The following is a 20,213-nucleotide window of genomic DNA, read 5'->3' as shown; positions in this document are numbered from 1 at the left end:
TACAATCTTGACAATTTATGTTACATGTTTCACCACTGGTAACTCAGTAGCAGCATATTTGTGGACAAGGTATAGCATATTACATTAAATGCCAAAACATTGAGATGCTTTTGTGAACTCTCAGGGAAATTAGCAAGTCTCTGTCAGTCACAAGAGCAGTATGCTTAATAACAGGTAGCTAACTTCTTTCCTAAGATTACAAAACATGCTTTAGTATTTACAAGAGAGATTTTCAAACAAGGGGATCTCGTTTTCTAAATGGTTTTCATGGTTTTATTTTGTTTGTTTTGTATTTTTTTTGGCACATGGACTACATTATCTGAGAACAGAGGAAATGAAGATGGTAACAATCCAATAATTCCTCTTCAACAAAGAGCATTTAAAATTCAGTAACCATCTAAGTTTAATTTCTTCCTCATTAGAACGAGGAGAGCTGAGAGATGGGGAGAGGGGGCTGGTTTAAGACATTGCAGTTCATTCTTAAACATCGTGGTATTTTTCTTGAAACAGAAGGTAGCAATCAATGAGAAGTTATTCAATGTGGTTCAGCTCATATAATACTTTCCTGGTGTTAGTCTAACCACTATTGCTTTGCACCTTTTTTTTTTTTTTTTAAACCTTAGTAGACTCTTTAAGGTCACATCTGTTAGGGCACATAATGGTTTTTAATCACACTTTTCTAAATGACTAGAACACAAGTATGTGAGCGGAGCAGCACTTAAACCGAAGCCTGATCCCTGTTGTAGGATATTTGGGTGGTGATTTTCTGGAGGATTGAATGCAAAATGGCAGAGACCTCTGCTTAACCCACGCCAGTTGATATACAGCTGAACAATCAAATGCAGGCAAACCCCCACTCTAAGTCTCCTTTCCCAAAGGAGGATCGTGGAGAACACAGTTTCAATTTTAGGGAAGCAATGAAGGCTAGAATAATATATTATCTTTACAGACCCTTGTCTTCAATTCCAAACACCTCTAATGCACCTTAAATCCACATCAGATCAGTTTCAACCAAATTATAATAAGTATTCACAGTACAGTGCTTTTTTTCCCCCAAAATTTGAATTAGGTGCTAAAAACAAATTTTTCTTCTTTTTCAACTTATATTTAACCTGAGTCATTGATGATGTGCTACTGACTTTTCTTATAGAGCTGGGAACAAAATCATATACTATAGTCTATGTCTAAGTATGCTACATATACTCTCAGTAGTTACTTATATTCTAGCAGCATAGACAAAAAGACAGAGCTGATCTTTATTTAGAAATCTATTTTATTCAATAAATTACATTGTTCTAGGCAGTAAGGAAACAGCAGCTACAAACCATAGGGACCCTGTCCTCAGGGAGCTTCTAATTTTTGTATATTCCATTGGACTAGGAAATAAAAACAAACTAGATAATTTCAGTTGGCGGAAAATATGATAACGCAAGTAAAACAGCGTGATGTAAAAGGAAATGACTTGAGGAGGCTGTTTATGTTTATATTTAGGAAAGATATTTTGAAGATATGACATTTGCATTGAGACCTGGATGACACTAAAATATTGACTTTGAGAAAATTGAGGGCAAAAATAAGAACTGATCTTTAGGGTGAAAAACAAGCATGCTAGAGAAACAATATAAAAAGGCCAATATGGCTAGACCATAATAAATGAAAGGAAGGGCATTTCTAGGTGAACTCTACCTTGCCTAGGGCCTTGGAGACCAGACTGGGATTTTCATGTGGACTGTCAACATAGTTGAACAGGGCTCTACTATTCAATATGTGTGTAATAATATTTTCTATTTTAACTAAAGAAAACCTGAAGTCCCCATAGGCAAATCTATTTTTAGGTGCTAGTATACTACACACCTAAACAAGGCAGATCATACTATCTCAAGGAAGCATGAGTATTTTTTTGCTGTTTATGGAATATATCAGCTAGTTGCAGTAGCAATCTCGAAATGTCATACTATTTGTTCCTTAATTCAATTATATTTAAGTAATACCAACAATGTGTTCACACTAAGGGTACAGAAATGAAAGAAATAATTTCTGTTCTTAAAGAGTTATAATAAACACGTTTATTATTACATAGTTATTTTCACCATGGAAAGCCGTTGAGCTCAAAAAAATATAAAACTTGATTTGATTCTTTTTCCCCCTCATTATAAAGATTAGTTCTTTGAGTTAGTGAGTGGACAAATGACTAAAATTATAACATATGACATTTGAAGCTCTGAGAAGAAAACATTGGTTTCCCATATGTCCACAGTAATTACACTAAGAATATCAATAAGTTAACCTGGCCATGTGCTATGGTTTGAATATTTGTCCCCTTCCAAAACTTACTTCGGAATTTAATACCCAGTGTGGCAGTACTGAGAGATGAAGCGTTTAAGAGGACATTAGGTCATGAAGGATTAATGTGTTAGTAAATTAATGGATTATCATGAACATGGGACTGGTGGCTGTATCAGAAGAGAGACCTGAGCTAGCAGGCTCAGCCCCCTCACCATGCGATGCCCTATGCCACACAGAGTCCCCACAAGCAAGAAGACTGTCACTAACTATGGCCTCTGAAGCTTGGACTCCTCCACCTTCACAACTATAAGAATAAATTCTTTTTCTTTATAAATGACACAGTTTTAGGTATTCTGTTAATTAGCAACAAAAAACAGACCAAGACACAATGCCAAGGAAAGGACATTGCAATGCATTGCCAATTCAATGCATTAGTAATTTATTGATGACTACTACCTGAAAGGCAAGTTCTATTCTGGGCAAAAGTGATTCTAAGATAAGAGACATTGTGTGCCCTCAAAAATTTTGCAAGGGGAAAAAGACAAGTTACCCAACAAAAGGAAATGTTATGAATGCTGTTATTAAGATAAGACCTCATGAGACTGTATAAAGCATATAAGGCTTATGAAGTTAAAAGATTAAGAAGAAGGAACTTCTAACAGCCTCAGTGGCAGGAGCTGGGAAGAATGTAGGGAAGGCTCTCATTGAAGGGAATTGCATTGAGCATTAGACAAGAGAATGTGGAGTCACACAGACAGACTTGGTGAGGATGGGGTGAACATGGGAAGTAGAAGGAAATTTCAGGAAGAGGAAGCAGCAGAAGCAAAGTCATAGAGGTGAGATGGAAGAGCATTTCAGTGTGAGTGTGTGCATATACATATATATGGTGTATGTATATATGTATGTGTACATATATGTACATATATGTGTGTATCTATACATAGAGAGAGAAATAATATGGATATGTCTATCTCCATTTTCTTATTGAAGAACCTGGCAGAAAAACATGTTCTAGTACTCTCTTCCAACCAATGCATATATAGGCAGTCCTCAGGTTACAGATGAGATACATTCCTGAGAATGTCTTTAGGTCAGATTTGTATGTCACTTGGATCCTTGATGAACAGTACATATATGGTAGTAATAATAATAATAATACTATAGTGGCTTATATGTGGTAATGATCATACAGTGGAATACTATAATAATAATACCCCTGGTACTGTAATAATAAGTTAGAGAACTACTGTGCTCTTTCTTTTAATTCAAATAAACTCACACAAAAGATTAGATAGGAGATAGGAGAAATTTCTAAGAAGAATATTCAAGGTTAACACCCACCTAATGTTACATAAATGTCTTGCTTACTGGAAGGGGCATTTTCGAGGCATGAAGTTAGGCTGACAGTAATCAGAAGGTGATGATGGAGACGGTGCCGGAGAGGATGCAGTGGGTGCTGGAGAACCAGGATTTGATTATGTTGCTGGAGGAGGGCAGCTTTCCACTGATGTCATTTTCTTCAAAAAGGCATCTAGGGTTGTTTGCACAGCCCTTTTCCTTTTTTCATCATAAATGGCCTTGTAGCTGCTGATGTTCTAACTGCACAGTAAACCTTCGTAAACCACTCAATTTTAGGATCTTGCTCCTCAAGCTCAGCAAATCCTGCTTCAGTGAGAACAAAGGCTTCAGCTCATTCTTTCATCATAAACTACCTTGGCTCTGGATCTTCTAATTTTTCATGTTCTTGTGTTTCTATCAGCTGCTTCTCTATCTATCTATGAGACAAGCCGCTACCGTGAAGACGCTGTGCCAATGAACCGCTTACGCCATGTGGGTTTGTTTACATGCACAGAAGAAACTAGTTCCCAAACTATTAATTTAATTATTTAATTATAAATTATCCTTATGGGGAGCCTTGGGGACCTGTTCCTAAGTACGGAACACTGTAAGTCGTAAGTCCCTAACCAGGGGACTGCCTGTATTCAAAATCAATCATTCTTATATATTTTTCCATGTTGATACAGTGCGCCAAGATGTATGGCTGCATAAAGATTCTCTCTCCACTGTTTATTTCACTGTGCATCTACATTTCCAGTTGACATTAAGCAGGAAAAATTTCCCAAATGTTCTGCTTTTTAAAAGATACGTCCTCTATTTGACTGGACACTATGCACTTGTTCAGCCATTTTCAAAATAACCCTGCATTTTATCTGAGACACGGAAATATCTTTGAGCAACTAATTTATCAAAATATAAAAAGGAAGAAGTAGAATTACAATTATTTAAAAACATGATTATTTTTTCAGATGAGACCACATATATACATGACGGTAGCGGAAAGAAGGACACAGGGCTTCTTAAACAGGAAGCAGAGACAAGAGACAGACTAGTTAAGTTAGGAGCTGCACTGATAGTTAGATTTCTTTCCAGAATCCTATGGGTACATTTTTCAATCGATATCCTTTAAATAACCTTTAATTTTTTTGTGTTAAAATCTCTATTATAACAGAGAAAATTGAGGAAGACACTTATTAAAAGGAGGCAGCAGCACATGTGGTATTATTTTTACAGCCATTCAGTGTGTTGATATAAAGTAATACATTTGAGTCAAACATCATCTGTGTGAGTAGTTAAAGTGAAAACCGATCTGCCTTTGCACTGTGGCCCAACTGGCCGTCCAATTAGCAAAATGATTAGCCAGGCTAATATCAACAGACCCATTCCTGTGTTAATTTGACAGCTATATTACCATACAGATTTCCGCCTTTCCCTTAGGGCCTGCCCATGATCCATATATATCCTTATGGCTATATACAGATATATTCTTAACGAAGCACTACTCATTCGACTTCTATCAGAGGCACGGGTATTTTTTCTACAACACAAAAGTACTTCAACATTTTCCCAAAATGTGGGAGAGTTTTCTTTCAGAAAACCTGTAGTTAAATCAGCCCACCCCCAGATTATTTTCTACTATTGCAAATTAAAAGAATTGCAATATGAGAGTTGGTTGTATAGCAAATTACTTTGAACATAAAGTATGTCTTTGACCTGTATTTATACTGAATAAGAATAATTTAAATATAAGCCATTTAATACTGCTATTTGTATATCACCCTCATTTAAAACTCTTAAATCCTGTAAATGTATTTCTAAAAATAAATGCTCGTAAATCATTTCCCTATTGACACAATTGCCAAATGTTAATTTCTTGACAGAATATGCTCTTTTTCTTCTGTACATTTTCCAGACAGTCTACTTGATGTGCCCAGAGACCACAAAGTTGGATAAAAGACGCCTTTATTTTGATCTTTCGAATTTCACCAAAGAAGGTAGAAGAGCTTCATACGAGGAAAATAAAAATCAGATTCCTAAACTATATGAATATTACAACAGACATTCTCAACCTGAGCCTTTGGATGGGCTCAAGAGCTACTTTTAAGTCTCCCTAAAAGTGTATGCCACATTTAATAAGTGTCTGTTTGTATGTGTATTTTTCTGGATTGAGAGATTATTCTATAGTTTTCATCAAAAGGGTATCAAAAGTTCTCAAAAGGGTATGAGGCTCACAAAAGTTGAATAACCCTGCTTTGGAGGGCTTCTTAGACAAAAGTCAAATTTCGAAGGACAGAGTGCTGGATCTCATCCTCTTGCCCAGCAGATCCTCTTTCTTGTCTCCCCTACACTGTCGCTGAGCCAGGAAAGCTGGCCTGTACGATCATATCGATTGGCTCCCTTTCAGACTGCTGTTAGGATTAGTCAATGGAGAAAAATGGCAGAATGTTAGAGGGAGAGAAAAGGGCCTATCCAGGTATCTGTCCTCTGGCTCCCTCCATGGTGGGATACCACATGCTGGCTGTGACCTTCCACCGAGGGCCACAGATCCTATTAGGCAGTGTTGTTGTCACAGCTCTCTCTCTCCGTCTCTCCCTTATCCCACCAGGTCTAGGGATGGTCACAGAAACACATTCCTATGAGCTCCAAGACACTACACAATCCTTTGTGGCTTCCCTACACCCTGCGCACAGGGTGTCGTCATGGTGAGTGTGCCATCTCTTTCTTTCCACCATCTCAGTTGACAAGCAGGTAAACTAACTATAATCTCCACCCTCAACCTTCTTTTGGTGAGATGGATGGGGTGGCTAAGGAGAAAAGTAATGCAACAGGTAAGAAAGGATTATCATATTAGAGTAATAGATAATGATTACCACCTGACATGGCACATGAAAGTAGCCCATCATGGGCAAACTCATTATTCTAGTTAAAAGGGGAGAAAAAAGTATAGATCAAATTTCTCATGCCACAGAAGGACATAAATGAAATGATATTACTAAAGCAAAATGATTAACTTCAAATAATACAACAAAGAATGTGTATATCCTACGAAGTGGTGTTGACTTCACATAGTTTTACACGTGTGGATTTAAGTCATGAATAATAATTATGAATAGGAAAATGTATAGTACAATAAAACCATTGGGCAATACAACTCCAACCAAGTTTCACCAGTTGTGACACAATTTCTCATGATACGCCTCCTAATTAGTTACCATGAGACATACACAAATGCCATCTGTTTCTATAGTCCTTAGTCACTACATAGGCTTGCTTCCAAACAGTGTATTTTCAGCTTGTCTATATGAGAGAGTATTTACCAAATGAAAAATTGAAAAAAGAAGTGTTTCCTGTGAGCATACTGTCCAGAGATAAGTACTGCTATTTTAATTCTCTATGTCTCTATGCATCTACACTGATACCTTTACACACACATATAAAAATGTGAATGCATAATTTAGAACATAAATGTTTTTAATTGTTAGACCTAACTTTTAGAAAATATGGTAAAACTTTTGTGTATATATGTGCTGCATATTATATTTAGCAGAGTTCTTATAAACAGAACAGAACTCATTGGAGTATTTCAAAATCATATTTTAATAAAGAACCTGCTTTTAATAGTTTTTTTTTTATTTTCAAAGAACCCTCTTGTTAGGAATATTTTTACTCAGTTATGTTGGCAAAACTGCTATTCCTTAAAGTTCTGGGATACATTCAGATGAATAACAGTATTCAAACCTACGTATTCTTTCAGAAGTCCTGCATTGAGCTTGATGAATTAGATATTTAAAATAAAGATTTGTACAAAATTATTTATAAAATGTTCTCTAAGATGAGTTTAAATTATAAAGATGTGTATAGGTTAAGTAATTACTTTGGAAAATTGGCCTGTTCAATAAATTTATTATTATGAATCACTCAAGCCTGTTTTCAGTGTCAATATGAATGTAATTGGTTACAATTTTTCTTTCTAAAACTTTCTCAGGATGGATATATATTCAACCACTTTGGTGTCTACGCAACATCAGTATCAGTTAGCCTTTACTTTCAGAATTGCCTTTACATCTTTGCTTATATTTATCACTTATTTTACTTAATGGGCACCCACATATATGTACTCTGAATTATTTTTGTTTTTTTGAATTGAAACCATTGCTTTTTTCGCATTGATATCGAGAGTGCAGTTTTACAGCAGTTTTCTCTGGCTCTAAACTTGAGTGTTTGGTTTGACAAAATTTGTTCCCAAACATATTTAAAGTCAAGCTAAATAAACACCACTCGCAATTTTTAAGCCATGGAAACGAGAAGAGCTAAGGTCTGTCTTAATGAAAATGATTCTGGTACAACTTGCGTTTGTGTCATGCTGGATACCAGTTCTTTACTACCCGATTTTCTTTTATTAATAATCTTTGTGCAAATACATGGGTTCACACCAAGTCAGATATCCTATTAGATGCATCCAAGTCCTTTTTGAATAATATTTTACCATAAAGTAATTTTCATTTGGGCTATGTCAACAGAAATGACTTCATGCTTCTTAGTTTGCTAAGACAGGAATCAAAATATACTCTTTGACAATGCATACAAGAGAAATAGCCCCTAATTCATAGCCTGAGTCTTACTGAGAAAGCAAAATGATGTATTTCATTGTTAGGTAACAAAAATCTATATTGTTTAAAATGTCTGTAATCTGAGTTCCTCCCCACACCCCACCAAAGTGACGTTGACTGAAATCTCTCCATAAAGAGAATTAGGCTATTGCTTGTAGTTCAAATGCATACCCCTTCATTTCCTCTAATTTTATACAATGTAAATAAATACTCTGTAGCGTTCAGAGGCTACTGGAAAACTCTGAATGCCTATCATGTGTTCTAAATAAAGCCCTCTTGAATAAAGAATTACCTCTGAGCTAAGAAAAGTAATAGTTGCTAAGCAGAAAGGTCAACAAGAGCAAGTGGGCTTTTTCCTGTATTTGTCTGTGAGAATAAACATATGGAGGAAAATGTCCTTCTATAAAAGAATTCAAACAAAGCAAAAGTCTTCAGAAAATAGATTGCCATGGAAAGTTTATTTAAACTTAAGACTCCCGCATGGAATTAGCCATGTTAGACTGCACTGAATTGAATGAATAATTCCATTCCAATATGGTCTACTTTCCTTTAATTTCTGGGAGTGATGTTTGGAATATTTATGCCCAGGAGTATATGAGACATTTCAACATTAGCAAATGGAGCACAAGAAATAAGACCCTAAAGAAATGGGCCCACAGCTTCAATGCTACTCAGACATGGACAGACTCAGAACAATTCTGAAAGTAAAGGATAATATGTGAGGTTATATATTTTAAAAAAACTAGATTTCAAATGCACAGCATTCAGTAGAAGCTTATTAATTTTATATTTTAAAAATTATTTCTGTCAAAAACATTGTATATAATTTTTATAGTTTTTCACAGGCACTTGAAAAGCAAAATGGAATAGCTAAATTATTAGGGTGAAAGTAGCTAGATTTGTAACCCTAGGGATGCCAACTAATGTCTCTCCTAAAAGAATGCAGTTTGCTTTTCTGTCTTTTGATTTATTTTGAAAAATCTGCATTACTTCCTTATTTCTAACATAGGACACAGTCCTTTGTTAGTTCTGACCAACCTATATAAAGTAAGATAGCAAAATGGGGCTTTCTGGGTACCAAGCAAGCAAGTCCTGATTAGAGTTTTCTCAATTTACCTGTGACACCTTAATCACAGTTTATAAATGTTGAAAACTTTTAGCAGCACTAAAAATTGAAATGATAGGTAGCATATTGTTAGAATGTGGACTGACTTCACTTATCATTAAGGAGTTGGGTTTTTAAAAAATGATCATATACTAACTCTCTCCATAATGAAAAACATGAACAAGGAAGGAAGGAAATTTGCTTTCTTATCTTCTCTTTCTCCAATGTGCTCCCTGACTTCAAGACCAAGATTTGGGCTTTCTAGAAAACAGGGTGGCCATTATTTAACTCTGTGGCCACCAGGGTTTTAGTGGAGAAGAGGGCTAAACTATTGATAAGAATACATTTAAAAGGCCCAGTCACCATAATTAAAAAGAGAGTGCACCTGTCCTACCAGATATTAAAACATATTGCTAAACTATATTAATTTAAATAGTGTGGCACTCAAGCAAGAATACACAGACTGATCAATCATGCAGAAGAGCTATCTCAGAAATAAGCCATATGGATATGTCAATTTAGTTATTATTTTAAAGGTGGGGTAACAAAATCTGCAGAGAAGGAAATGACTAAGCAATAATTGTATGGGACTTGGACTATTTTGAACAACATACTATAAGAGCATCATCATGAATCATAGATAGATTTGACATTGATTCAACTTTAAAAATACCAAAAACTAACTCAAAGAAAATGAGGCTAAATACTTACTTAGAATGAAGAGAGACTTTGTTAGCATTAAAAACAAAGGAAAAAATATCATAGGCAAAGAGATTTGCAAACATGAAAGTTTGAAGTATGATGACTGTTTTAATGAAAATGGAAAGTCAAATTATAAACTCTGGAGAAATATCTGCAGTCCATAAAGTTCACTAAACAAGAGAAAATTATACACATATGACATAAAATGGAGGAAAATCACAAATAGGTAATTCATAGATGAAATATTCACATTTGGGGGGGAAAGACCTTTAAAAGTGCTCCACGAGGAACTAATGCCAGTTATATACATGACGCATTTTCAGCAAAAGATTGACAAATATCGGAAATGAATTAGGCAAGATGAATTCTCATATAATATTGGAAATATAAATTTAGAATACCTTTTTATAAGTAATGAGGTGATGTATACCAGTTGGACTTAAAGTTGACCTATTAATTCTACTTCTAGAATACAATGCCCAGCTAATTTTTCCTGCACATATTAATCTAGCCAAAAGATCCCTAATTTGGGTGATCATTTTAGGTTAAGGAATATGACTCATCTATGGATGTCAATTTTGTAAGGTATTTTAGAGAAAACCAAAATAAAATACTACTTCTTCCTGCTAAGAAGTTCAAATCTAATAATAGACCCCAACCTGGGTATGCACCAAAAGAATTAAAAGGTCGAGGGATGAATGTATGAAATCACAAAAGTGCAGTGAAGGTGTAGAAGTCCTCCAGAGCAGAGAGTGAAACCTAATGCAGCAAATAGGGAAGTTTCACACAACCATGTATGTTCAAGCTGTCTTACTTGTGAATGATAGTTGAATTGCAAACATTCCAAGAGGGTAGGTTGTTGAAGCAGTAGAAAGGCTTATTCCTGGCAGAAGGAAGATTGAGAGTTGTGAAGACATGAAGCTATTAAATTAGCATGAGTGTCTTTTAGCAAATACACACAGTTTGTTGTCACAGAATCAAGGTCAATGATAGATAAAACTGGAACTCTCCAAAGCCATTGTCCATAAGGCCAAGAGCTTATATTGGATTTTATTCTTTACGGGCCATGGGGATTTATTGAAGAGTTTTAAGCTGAGCATTGACATGTACATATCTGAGGTGTTTAAAGATAACAGTGGAGGAAATGTTTTCAGGGATGCCACCCGAGTCAGAGATGCCAGTTAGGAGGCAGTAGTCTGTGAGAGTAATGATGACAACCAGAATGTACGTGAAATGAAAGAAGTGGACATCTCTAGAAGACAGTAGGAGATGCTTGTATAAAATTAATTGGTCCTTCAATTATATCCATCATGCATTTTAGGACTTAACATATCCCCCAAATGGGATTTTATACAATAAGCATCCAAGAATTTGACCACATCCTTAGTATATTAAAAATTGTTTCAGAGCTCTTGTGGTTGAATGGAAAAGTCAATATCATTTAATAGCTTCTTTTTTTAAAAAAAGAGGTAAGAAATGACATTGGCATTTATATAAAGCACCTTAGTTTCCAGCTAGTATGTTGCTTTAATGGGAAGGGAATAAAGATCGGTGTTTCCTACGAGAGTATATATTTTGAAACATCTCTAGGTTTTCAGTTTTAAAAGTAAAATCATTTGGACTATCGTTTAACATGGTTGTGTCCTTGGGGAGATTTCTGTCCTGCTTCTTAGGGTATATATAAATCTACATTGTGGATTATTTTTCTGTTCCCACCTTATGTGGTTTGGCTACTAGTGTAAAACCAAGCTCAGTGTTGGTTACCGTAGATTCTCTCTTGAGTTTTTCATTGGCTTGGACACCAGAGAGATTTCCATCAGCCTGAGATATTTAAGGTTTACTGATTTTTCAGGCTGAAAATCAGAGCTTTTAATGAGTTTATCATTTCCCAATTTGCGTGGGAGGTCACTGCACTAATCTCTCTCAAGGGAACAAAACACTGAAATAATTTTGGTAACATAGATATGGGCCAAGAGTATTTGCCATTTATCTGAACTAGACAGGATCTGTAGGTAGCTGGTATGCGCTACAACAGTCAGTCTTTCCTAAATCCTGTTTCTGTTCTAGAGCATGCAGAACTCCAAAGATTGAAATAGAAAAGAAGTTTAACTTAAGCAAGTTGCTTTCAATGATCAGAAAAGGGGTTTGGGAGCTCCGGAATGTTGCACACATTTCATTGCAGAAATCTACAAGGTAACTGGATGTGCACTGAAAGGTATTTATAGTTAGTTTTGATAAAATATACAGTTGTCTGAACTTTTGCCCAGAACCAGAAACCAAACAGGCTATAGGCCTTCATCTGGAGAGTTCATTTATGCATTTCTGAATTTGAACATTCCCCAGTACTAATGGAACATTAAGGACTTGTGGTTAACTCAGGATGAACATTCAGAGTGGCTACCGTTTGGCTAAAATGATTTTCTTATGTTTCATACAATCGGTTAATGAGCTGTATCCCATGAGGTCATACTGGAGACCCACAACAGTTAAACCTAAATAGCCAATTGAAGCTGGTCTTTTTATCAAAAATATTATTTTTAAAAGCTGTGTTTGCTTCTCCCATACTCTCGCCCACCCCTAACTTGTTAGGGTAGGACATTTGGCTCTATGTTTAAAACCAGAAATGGAAAGTTGTTTTGGTTTTTCTTAATAAAATCTCCACAAATTTGATTTTTAACATATAGAAGAAAGTTTTCCATTAAGCTCTTTTTTCCATTTAAGGAAGGCAGCAGAGTCTACTGTACAGAAGTCTGTAATTAAAAACAAAGATTGTCTAGTTTCTCCACTTGCTCCCATATGTGTTACACTTCTTGATTATTGATTGTAAAAGTTTTCTTGATGAATTGTACTTGGTACAATATGATACAATTAGGACTCCTGGCATGAAGTTGCAGTGTGCAGTCAGTTACCCAGAAGTGGAGAAGGCAGGGGCATTATATATGATGCTCGGTGCCTGCTAGTGTATGTAATTATGTCAGTTTTGAACACAGAAGTGAAACATCATATATTTTTTATTTTTTTCTTCTGTTGTTTTGTTTTCCTTTATCTATATGGGCATATTTTCATGAAGAATATCTATGATTTAGTAGAAAGCACTGGATTTGGGTTCAGGAAAACTGAATGCCATTCCTAGTTGCTGCTTTTGACTTACTTTCCTGAGATTGAATTCCTATACATTATTTCATTTAATCATCAGCAAATGTACTCTGGGTACTTGGTATTTCCATTTTATAGGTAAGAAAATTGAGGCTTAGTGAAATTCAGTAATTTGCTGCAGACCACAGAGCCCGCAGGTAGAGGGACTGGCCAAACTGAATGTGACTTCAAAGTCCACGCTCTTTGCGACCACATGGCTGGCATCAGAATGGAAAGCTCCTGCTACCTCTAGCTGTCTCTGCACAACTTGGTTAATTTGTTTAATTTTCTTGACCCCTCTATTAGTTATATGCAAATTGCCAGCAATACTCTCTCTTTCACAGAGTGTTATGTATATTAAATGCAATGGCATGTGAAAGTACTTAGCACCATGTTGCTTAGCACATATAGAAAGTCAGTAAATGTCTGTTTAATTTGACAAAATACATACCTATGATTTGAAAAGATAAAAAAAATCGTTGAAGGAAGACAATGATTTTTATTGAACTGCCTAGACAATTATCGGTGTGACAATAAATAAAGGTATAGTTGAACCAGAGAAAGTGGGAAATAAGAAGAATGTGTATTTGCTTTCATTTAGGCTCAAGAAAACACTGATACACCGTGAAGGGACAGAAAAAAAATGGGCAAGTGCTTTCCACAATATTAGTTGACTTACTGAATTAGAAGGTGTTTTTCAACATATAAAATGGACAGTGTCAGGCTTGAAAATGTATTAGTAGCTCAGGAATTTAACAACCAGACACTATTTCATTCTGAAGAACAGAATTAGAAATCTCCATGAATTTACTCTTTGCAGACTGGAGGAATATATAAAAAAATACACAGAGTAGAATTTTGTCATGAATTTATGGTGTTTTTCTTTGCTGCACATTTTGGCTCTCTCTGAAAGCCAACAAATGTGAGTATAGGTTATAATGGAGCTTAGAAGATGAGGAAGAAGAAGGAGGAGGAGGAGGAGGAGGAGGAGAAGAATGATAGCCGCAGAATACTACACCATTGTAAAAGTAGATCATTTTAATGACCAAATGGGGAAAATGGAATCCAGTAGTAAACTATTATATGAAGAAGCTTAAACATCTAAAACATAACTATGACATTGCTATTCATCCAGAAAGAGTGAGTTTTTGTTAAGAATAATTTTTTTATGACATTACTGGAGGAAGGAGAACTATATGCGCATATGTGTATATATGCAATATATGGTTCGTATATATCCTCATTACTTTTTAATAATATAAATTAATATATTTCCAAATAATTTTATTATTGTTCTAATCTATTACTCACATTTGCTATTATTCCTTGCTAAGTTATACTTGGGTTTCTTCCATCTTGCACACATAGATAATATTAGAAATAGTACAGATGTTTTCAATACAGAGGATATTGCTAGATCTCTCCTATTCCTGGCACAGTTAACTTTAAAATGCATTAGTTTCTTAAAGATTTAGAAAAAATAGTTTCTAGGGTATTAATGTTTTATGTGTAGTTCAAAAGTTAAAATATTATTTGAAAATACAGGCCATTTCACACTATCCTTTCAAATGTAGAGTGGGAAGTCCTTTGCAGTCCCTCCTAGAATTACCTTTTAGTCCATATTATATGAAGTAAATCATTGATTACTGTTGCAAAATAATCATTTGGTGGAAATTGAGCCCCCACTAGGGGAGCATATGAGCTTAGTTGTATTAACATGCCATGGAAAACATGGCGACTGCAGACCAAAGCTAGCTGGGGGTGTCGGGACTGGGCAGCCAGCTAAGCACAAGTGTTGAGCATGATTCTGCACACTGTGCAAGTTGTGAAATTCAGCACAGACAGTGGAAACGGGAGGAAGAGGCGAGTTTAGTCAGGCACAGAGAGAGGACCCAGGGTCAGGCTGCCATACTCTGCCCTGTTTCATCCTGCATCTGTGTTGTATGTGACTCTGTGTCTACAAATGTTCATTATTGCCTCCACTGTGCTAGAGGACTCCAGGTGAACTTTCAATCTAATATGTGCAGTTAGCAAGATAGTTCTGAATTTTAAAATTATTTTGCAAATAGAGGGAGATTTAGGTTTTGTAAAGTCTGAAGCTTATATAATCCTGTGGACTCTCCTTAAGAAATACAATTTTAAAAAACTACAAGTGCAAAATAGATGTGAATATTAATACATGGTTAGAATGAGAATGAAGCTATAAATTACAAATGTTAAAAGACTCATTGACAAAAGTGCATTTTTAAGTGGATCCTACTTTAGTTTTAAATGTGACTCAATAAAGAAACTTAGCATTTTGTTAGCTGAGATGTAAGCAATAGGGCAAAGCCATGTTTCATAAAAATCATAACACAGGTATCCTCCTCACATGCAGATATTTGGTTTCCAAGATATTTATTGTGAGACCTGGTAAAAGTTATGTTAAACTCCATAATTGGTGCACAGATGTTATTTTCCAAGAATGCTTGTGATTGCAAAAGCAACTGAGGTCTGGACCAAAATTATGCCATTTGCTATCTTAAACCATAGGGATTCAATTTCTCTTTTCATATATAATTTGAAAAATTTAAATTCTGCTCCCTTCTTGACCTGACAATAAGCTGTGAGGCAGAAAAACAATTCTGACAACGATTAGATTCAGTTGTATTGCATCACAGCTTTTACACACAAATGAGACAGAGTGAACCTAGGTGTTCTATTCTCTTTGTGTATAACCATTGCTAAAATTTCTCTGCAATATACATGAGACATTCAATACCTGGAATGAGTTTTAAAAAATTGTAAAGTAGACAAAAATTGGTATTTTGGAAACATCTTGCAATATATCTTGAGATGTATACATGCACATTTTATGGGCTTCATTAAACATTAAGTGGATATGACAAATGCCTGTTGAACATAATTGAGTACATTTATATTAGTTTAGTAGGAACCTATGAGTTTTTAAAATAATTGTTTTAGAATTATATTTAATGAACCAGAACATTATATATTTCACTTTTTATACTCCACCCACAGTAATGCTTAAGTCCTCTGATAGATTTGTACAACCCAGTATTGTTTTGTCAAGTAATAGTTTATTTAACATAAATGTTAGACTAATTATAAACAAAAGCATCTTTATATGTTTTAATTCTAAAAATGTCATTATGTGTTAGAAAGCTCTTCCTAGTTGCAATACTCTTAAAATAAATTTTGCACGGGAGTAGAGGAAGGTGGAGGAATCTGTACCTTATATGTTGTTTAATTCTACAAGTGTTTTTTTTTTAACCTTTTAAAAATAATAAATCCAAATTTCCCTTTATTTTCTTTTATTGTTATAACTGGAAATTTAAACAAAATGCTTCCTATTTTTATATATCTCCCATTACTCCTAATTCAAAAAATATTTTTTTAAATTATGACTTAAACTATGGAGATTCAATAAATCTATTATACTTCTATGTTTACTGGTAAAATACGTTTGCATGTTTTGGTATATACACTTTACAGAGCAGATCAGCAAAAGGAACTCTATGGAACATAAACAACCAAACAAACATTCATTTGCATTAGGTGGTTTTCAAAATGTGCTGCTGCCACAGGCAGGATTAGTAATTTTTTTGATGTTCATAACATCTTAGACATCAAAAGAGTCAAAGGGAGAGAAACTGGCTATAGGTACCACTTGGAGGTTTCTTCTTTCCTTTAGGTAAAACTGTTTACCAAAGAAAAACATAAATGTTTTTAATTTCATGTTCAAAGCATTCTTATTATTGTTGGTTTTTAATAAATGTTATTTTGAAATAATCTTAGATTTACAGAGAAGTTGGAAATGTAGTACAGAGAGTTCCTATACACCCTTCACTCTATTTCGGTTTTCCCTAATATTATCATTTCATATTGCTATCACATATTTGTCAAAACTAAGAAACCAACACTGGTACATTACTATTAACTAAACCCCAGACTTGATTCAAATTTCACCACTGTTTCCATTAATATCCTTTTTCTGTTCCAGGATCCAATTTGGGATACCACATCTCATTTAGTCATCATATCTCCTTAGTTTCCTTTGGTCCATGACAATTTCTCAGTCTTTCTCTGTTTTCCATGATCTTAACATATTTTAGGAGAACTGATTGCACAGTTTTTTAGAATGTCCAAGAACTTCGTTTTTAACTTCATTCAAATTTAAATAACTACAGATCTACATGTATATATGTTTGAGATATTCATGCAGAATGAATACAATGTACCAAGGTTAGAGGAAAGTACTCAGGCTAGTTCAAGGTCATCTTGAGGAAGAGTAATTGGCAGTATTAAATGTACTATAGGCTGAAGTGATTTTGGAAGCTATCTACAGTCAAAACACTAGAGAACATGAGGAAAGTGTGGGTAAAGTTTTATATCTGAATTCTCTACTTTAGTTGCTTCTATAATTTGTAGCTAAGCTAGGGACTCTTGAACCTTTTCCAGTGGTCCAGCACTGTGGGTTTTCCATTGTCTTGATGCTAAACGTGACGAATGCAAATCGAAAGGTACAATGCACACAGCTGAAAATTCAAAGTGCATAATTTGAGGTTGCATTGCTTTCAAAACTTCAGAAGTCTCTGCCTGCCAAGAAAAGAAGTTGAAGCATTGCACTTCTATTTCTAAAGAGAAGTGAAGCCAATACCTATAAGACATATGTCTTTATTTACTCAAACATAAATCAAATGGTCCAGGAACTTGTGCAAGTAAATCGGATTCCATTTGTATGTTTTTCCTGACACATAAATCTAGCTGCATGTAGAATGGCATGAATAATGCAGGAACTGAGCTCCCAGAGTGAATAATCTTTCACTGAAAACCTGGGACTGATAGTTTACCTTATAGAAATGGGCTTGGCACCATGGAGATAAATGCAAGAAAACACATAAGCAATGTGTATGTATATATTCTTCTCTTATTGGATTTTATGTTTTTATGCCAGTGATTAGTTTTCTAATTTCATGCATTAATTAATAATAATAAATTTTAGTCACTGTTATTATTATTAATTTTTTTTGAGACAGAGTCCATCTCTTTTACCTGGGCTAGAGTACAGTGGCATCTTCATAGCTCACTGCAACCTCAAATTCCTGGGTTCAAGCGATCCTCCTGCCTCAGCCTCCTGTGTAGCTGGGACTACAGGTGCACACCACAATGCGTGGCTATTTTTTCTATTTTTAGTAGAGATGGGGTCTCGCTCTTGCTCAGGCTGGTCTCAAATTCCTCAGCTCAAGCAGTCCTCCCACCTCAGCCTCCCAGAGTGCTAGGATTATAGGCGTGAGCCACTGCACCTGGCCACACTGTTATTATTACTGATTCTTTTATGCTGAGCACGCTATTCACAGCAATCCACTGAGATGAACATTATTATTATTATGTTAAGATGAAAAAGATGAGGGACTGGGAATGTTCATAACTTATCAAAGATCATACACCTGGTCAAGGGCAGAGTCAAATCTAGTCTGTCTGACTCCAGAGGTATAAATATTACTAAACACTATTCCTTTTTTTTTTTTTTCACATTGGATGGGTAATGTGCTGATGTCATAACAGTTTGAGGGAGGCACGTCTCACTCATGCACGTTATCACACTTATGAACTACAAAAGGATCAACACTATTCATGTTTTGAACTCCAGATGTTTTACGGTAGTCAGATAAAACAACCTGACAGAGGCAAAAAGAATAAATAAAGAAAAATAAGTTAGCACAAAACTCGGAGTACAAAAAGAACAAATCTGGTGCTTGGGCTGCAAAGCTAAGTTAAAGCACACCATGGAACCATTTTCTCAGCAGCACAAAGAAGAAATCTACATAAACCAATATTCAGATCCCATTTATCACCTACTTGTCTGAACGGTTCGGGGGAAAAAATAAATCTTGACTTGAAACCATAACTGAGGTTATGAAGGCTTTCATTCATTTTTTAAGAATCTATCCACTAATTAGCTCATAGCCAGGCAAATAGTAGGTCTTCAATAGAATCTGCTGGAGACTGACATATATGCATAGTCAAGAAGAGTTTGTGGGTATTTAAAAATATGTATTGTACTCCAATTGCTGGAGATTCAGGATAAATAAGTCACACAGTTCCTAAGTTCTATATATAGAGTTTATATTTTGTCAAGGATGCCAGACATTAAACAAATTATTAATGTTTAATTGCAGCTGTGATAGGTGCTCAAAACTATCGACACAGAGAGTGTTTGGGAACATTTCCACGTAAGTTATGCTACGGATTAAGGCCTAAGATTTAAGAAATGGGAAAATATAATTCTGGCATAGTTTTCATGATTTACAAAGTTCCTTTGAAAATGTCTAGGAAAATTCCTTCAGTGCCTGGGCATTTATAGATCCCATGCATGGCTGAATACTATTACAATTTCTTAAGACCTTCACTGTTTGGTACACTATGGCCCCCCTTCAAGATTTTTCATCATCACTGCTTTCAATGAATAATTATTAAACTACAAAATCAAAGACAGAGAAAATAATTCAACTCTCAGTTTCTGAGTTTTAAAGACAGACTCCTACATTGGGATACATAGCAGTCCTAGGTTTGTAGGAGACATCAACCTGTGATTTCTGCGGTGTGGGAAAGCTGAAGGAGGGGGCTCCTAGACCTTGAAAGCCATCATATTCAGGTATAATGGTGCTTAAACCATACAATTACATACAAAATTCTCAGCAGATGATAGCACAGAGGAGTGAAATGCCAGGTGAGGTTATACAATCCACCCATAGACTGACACGAGATGTCTAAGGAGTCAACACCTAATTTCAATAGCTTGATATTACCAAACCCTCTTCTTCCCTGAAACTTAATGCAACCCTAGAGATAAAAACCTAAATTAACTGTTTTTATTAACAAGATTAATATTCTATCAGAGAGCCAAATGAGAATTTGGAATAAAGATTTAAGTGAGTGATAGGAAACAAATATTTTTTTTTTTTGCAGTTTCAGGCCTGTAAAATTCACACCTGCACATATATTTAATGTTCAGAGATATCATTCATTAGACA

At 35.2% G+C, this 20,213-nt stretch overlaps 1 pseudogene; it reads right to left on the bottom strand.

The window, feature by feature from the left end:
- Nucleotides 1-18,711: 18,711 nt before the first annotated feature.
- LOC123621431 lies at nt 18,712-18,802 on the bottom strand (annotated as a pseudogene).
- Between the last annotated feature and the right edge of the window lie 1,411 nt (nt 18,803-20,213).

Source organism: Lemur catta, chromosome 15, assembly GCF_020740605.2.
Source record: "Lemur catta isolate mLemCat1 chromosome 15, mLemCat1.pri, whole genome shotgun sequence".
Classification (NCBI taxonomy): Eukaryota; Metazoa; Chordata; class Mammalia; order Primates; family Lemuridae; genus Lemur; species Lemur catta.
Note: the sequence above shows the minus strand (reverse complement) of the source record. Positions and strands in the feature narration are given on the sequence as shown.